Raw genomic sequence first — 5,362 nt, forward strand, 5'->3', positions numbered from 1 at the left:
TTAAATGCTTACTAAGTGAATGACTAAATAATAACTATTTATTAAACAAATGATGTGTAGGATGCACTAATAGGTACTTTTTGCTTTCTAAATGTAATATTATAATATTGACTATGCCCTTTTAAACGGTACATTCTGCCCTCTATCACAGGCAGGCTCCTTTCCCGCACCCTTTTTCCCTTGAAATCTCTGTGCTAAGAAGTTAGATATTTGAATTAATTCCCCCTTGTGTCTTAAATTGCCATGAATTCACCCGGTGTTTTGGATTGTTGTCAGATCCTGAGAGGGTCTTTGAAAGGGATGTTCTACTTTCCTTGGGTCATTAGAAGTCAAAGGGAGAATGAAAAACAGAATTTAAGGTAATTATGAGGCATCCAGGAAAATATCCAGTCAGCAGAACCTAGGGAAACAAATCTAATTATGGGACTTAAGTAATAAGAGAAACCAAGCTAGGGAGAGGTACGGAGGAGTCAGAAAGAGAAAACTAGGATGATGTGACTGGCATTAAAAGGAGGGAAACCTCAGGGGTGGTGGGGAATTATAATGCCAAACGCTGCAGAGAGCACCAGAATGCAGAGAAAAGATCCCTGCCTCTAGAGGTTGGTATCCTTCAAGAGTGCAGTTTCAAAAGAGTGGGCTAAGGGTGAGGAAGTGAAAGCTCTGGACATGGCCATTCATTCTAGAGGTCTGCTAGTAAAAGGTCAGGTTAGATCGCCTCTGGGAAGGGGAAAGTCAGGGAGTCAGACTTGCTCCCTCCTTATTTGAGAAGTCACTTATCAGCCCATTCTTTGAAACCCAGGGTGAAATGTCTATTCAATGACCATGGACAGGGTAACCTTCTCTCTTTTCTGCATCCAGCTGTGGCCAGTTTCTTCATATCAACATATACAGTGGACCCTGAGGGAGGCTAAACACTAAATTCTTCAGGTAAGTGTCTTAAAGCCACATGGGGTTCAGGTGTTGGTGGGGTTGGGAGGGGGTGTGGACAAGGGAGATCAGACACTGTTATTTTGGGAGTAATGTGCTCCTTTGACCAACATGAAGTGGGGCAAAGCTTCATGGTGTAGGTAAGAGGCTGGAAACTTAACTATTTTCAGTACTAGGCAGGTATCATAAGTGAGTGAAGTAGGCAGGGCAGGCCGGGGGTGAAATGTGAAGTGCAAGCCCCGTTTAGTATAGGACAGAGGCTATGCAGCACCAGCTAATCGTTGCCTCGTAGGGATGTGGTTCCGGTATGTGTAAGGCACAGAAGCAGGAAGGAGAGTCTGGATTATTCTAGGAGCCAAATAAAGAACAGTGTGGCTGGAATGCTGTGAAAGAAGGAGTAGAGATGTGAGTAGGGGTCTTGTAGGCCATGTCAAGGCTTTGTGGCCACCCAGTGGATATGACTGGGGACTGGCAGAGAGGGAAGAGTATTTTTATTCCCGTTTATTACCTTCCCAGGACAGCCAATAATAGCCTTCTTACCTTAATCAAAGTAGTTTAATAGGGTTACCATTTCCTCAATTCTACAATAAAAATATTAAAGAACAAGCTTACCTCCTGGGCAAAGAAATTTTGTTTTTTTGGTAGGAATTCTGTAAGCATTGCATGATTTTTTCCCTGCTTGCAAAAGGCATACTTTATCTTTTGGAAATGGGACATCCAGGTCTTAATGTATTTACCTTCAGAACAATAGATTATGTTTTTGTTGATTAAATCCGTTTGTTGGTTAAATTCACAAGAAAACAAAAACGATTCATTACACGGTGAATATTGAGTAGTTTTCAGTTTTGTGAAGAAGATCGGTCCGTGTCCCACAACAATGGTACCATTTACTGAAATGAAAAAGCATAGTAGAATAAAAGACTTGATGAAAGAAATCAAGAGTTTTGATTTTTTTTTTTTTAAGACAGAATTTCACTCTGTAGCCCAGGCTGGAGTGCAGTGGCATGATCTTGGTTTACTGCAACCTCTGCCTCCCGGGTTCAAGTGATTCTCCTGCCTCAGCCTCCTGAGTAGTTGAGATTACATGCGTCTGCCATCACGCCTGGCTAATTTTTGTATTTTTAGTGGAGACAGGGTTCCATCATGTTGACCAGGCTGGTCTCAAACTCCTGACCTAAAGTGATCCACTTGCCTTGATCTTCTAAAGTGCTGGGATTACAGGTGTGAGACACCGCACCTGCCCAAGGGTTTTGACTTTTTAAAAAACTTTGATATGCCTACCAGATATGCAAATGGAGATGCCAAGTAGGCAGTTAGTGAGGTAAACCAGGAGGTCAGGACTAAAGATGTGTTTGGGAACCTTTAGCTTATAAATGGCATTAAGGCAATAGGAATGGCTGGCATCAGATAAGAAGAGCACATAGATGTAGAAGTGAAAGGGACCCACATGTGAGCCTTAGCTCTAGTCTTTACACTTGATCTTAGCCAAAAGGCTGAGAAGCGATAGCTCTAGTCTTTACTTGTGCTGCAGAGGAGGAAGTGGATCTTCAAAGAGCCCAAGAAGCAGCTAGGAAGGAAGGAGTAAAACTAGGGGAATGCAGTGCTGCAGAAGCCAAGAGAATAGAATGTGATATTTATAATGAAAAGGGGGAAGGTTGAAAAGATTGAAGGAAATAGAAGGGTCAGGAAGTCTATGCTTTAGTAGTTGGTCTATAATGACACGTGAGCTTAGTTTTTCTTATGAGTTATTTTCTTACTCACCTCTTAGACAGCCATAGATATGCCCTTAGTTTTGTTTTGTCTGTGATCCTCCCCAGGGCAGTCCAGACTCAGGGTAGATTCTGGTAGATTTCCCGCTCTAGATGAATTAGTAGTGCATTCCATGACATATCCCCTAATTTTCTTGCTGGTTTGGGCACCCTAGATGTTGCAAGTATTTTTCTACCTGCACTAACTTTACAGATTATTCCTTCTCCCACTCTGAAGAACCTTGGAAGTCTTCAAAATTTGATCCCCTTGAAAGGAAAGCATTCTCTTACCTGCCCAGTGGGATTTCCCCTGAGCTTCAGGTCATCTTGCACGGACATGGCAGTAACCCTCTTTTTTCTCTTTTCTTTGAAGTTTCCATGAATCTATTCCTTGGAAACTCATCCTTCTTCCCGATTAAGCTTCTCTATCTTGCCCTACTCCACTGACTAATAATGTAATTGAGAGCTGGTATTTGAGATTAATTAACTTTGACGAGCTTTGTTTTTCTTTTTTATTGTTTTCAGCCATTATTTCAGTTCTTCCCCACTCCAACTCCCCAACCCCTTCCCTCTGAACCTTGTGGTCTTGAGAGCTGGTCTCTGTCACATGTCTTGTTGTGCTGAAGGTTTGTGAGATGATTCTGTATAACTTAGTTATAATAATTAATTTATACTGTTATTAATTTGTACAAATATATCATAATACCAACAATGCTGACTGACATTTATTGAGCTCCTTTATGTGGCTGAGAGTTATGCTAAGGGCTCCAGGTGTATTGCCTTATTTCATTTTAATAAAAATCCATTACGTATTCATTTATTTATTAAAAAAATTTATTGAACACTTGCCATATGCTAGATATGCCAGGGTTACAGTGATAAACAAAACAGTCATTGTCTTTGTTCTTAAAGAGCTTAGGGTATACTCGGAGAAATAGACATTAAAAAAATAAAAATAAATATTTAACGATGTGATAAATGACACAGAAGGTATAACAGAATAATAAGATCTATTTATTTTGTTTTATTTTATTTATTTATGTTTTTTGAGGCAGTGTCTTGCTCTGTCACCCAGACTGGAGTACAGTGGTACAATTTTGGCTCACTGCAACCTCTGCCTCCTAGGTTCAAGTGATTCTCCTGGCTCAGCCTCTGCAGTAGCTGGGATTTTAGGCATGCACTACTATGCCAGACTAATTTTTTTGTATTTTTAGTAAAGATGAGGTTTCAACAAGTTGGCCTGCTGATCTTGAACTCCTGGCCTCAAGTGATCTGCAGACCTCGGCCTCCCAAAGTACTGGGATTATAGGCATGAGCCACAGCTGCCAGCCTAGATGATTCATTTTAGATAGAGTGATCTGGGAAGGTCTCTCTTAGGAGGTGACATTTAAGTTAAGAGCTAAACAATAGGAGGACCCCAGCATGCAGACGAAGGGCCTGCAGACAGATGTAAATAACTAACATAAAGAACTTTTCCTTTAATAGAGGAGCTGAGAAGATCAGGGAGGCTACATAGAGGGTGTTGGAAGGGGAATGCTAGATGAGGCTGAAGTTGGACTAGAATAACTAGGGCCATGGAAACTGGATTTCATTCTGAGGGCATTGGGAAGTCTACAGGGTTTTAAACAGCAACTGAAGGATCCAATTTATATTAAAAACATTATTCTGGGCCGGGTGTGGTGGCTCACGCCTGTAATCCCAGCACTTTGGGAGGCCGAGGCGGGTGAATCATGAGGTCAAGAGATCGAGACCATCCTGGTCAACATGGTGAAACCCCGTCTCTATTAAAAAAATACAAAAAAATCAGCTGGGCATGGTGGCGCGTGCCTGTAGTCCCGGCTGCTCGGGAGGCTGAGGCAGGAGAATTGCCTGAACCCAGGAGGCGGAGGTTGCGGTGAGCCGAGATCGCGCCACTGCACTCCAGCCTGGGTAACAAGAGGGAAACTCCATCTCAAAAAAAAAAACAAAACAAACAAACAAAAAAAACATTAGTCTGGCTGTCTTGTGGAGAGTGGGTTGGAGAGGGACAAAAAACAAAAGCGAGAAGAATTGTTCTGAGGTTAAGGTAGGATTCCAGGTTGGAGGTGGTGATACAGGATGGTGGTCAAGGAGTTGGGGGAGAAGTGGAAGGTCCAAGAAATATTTTTGAGGTAGAGTCCAAAGGGCCTGGTGACAAAGACGCTGGAGTTAAGGATGACTTAGATTATTGGCTTAAACAATGGAGCTGATATGATACCATCCTCTTCCTTTTTCTGTCTGTGAGACTAAGGCTCCGCGAGGTTAGGCAATACGTCCCAGGAGATTCGTCTATTAAGTAATGTACAAGTTGAGCATCCCATATCTAAAAATCCAATGTCTGAAATGCTCCAAAATCTGAGACTTTTTGATCACCCACATGAATGAAACTCAAGGGAAATGCTCATTGGAGGATTTTGAATTTCAGATTTTTGGATTTGGGATACTCAACCAGTAAATACAATGCAAATATTTCAAAATCTGAAAAAAATGGAAATCTGAGACAATTCTAGTCCCAAGCATTTCAGACCAGGGATGCTCAACTTGTATCAGGATATGAGCATGGGCCTATCCAACTCCAGAGACTACACATGTAACAAATACACTGTATTATTTCTCAGTAAGTCACAATCCTGCTGCTTTCTAACAGGAGAGAAGTGATTGTCTTCTGG

This window comes from Sapajus apella, unplaced genomic scaffold (assembly GCF_009761245.1).
Source record: "Sapajus apella isolate SASKATOON/1434 unplaced genomic scaffold, GSC_monkey_1.0 scaffold119, whole genome shotgun sequence".
Classification (NCBI taxonomy): domain Eukaryota; kingdom Metazoa; phylum Chordata; class Mammalia; order Primates; family Cebidae; genus Sapajus; species Sapajus apella.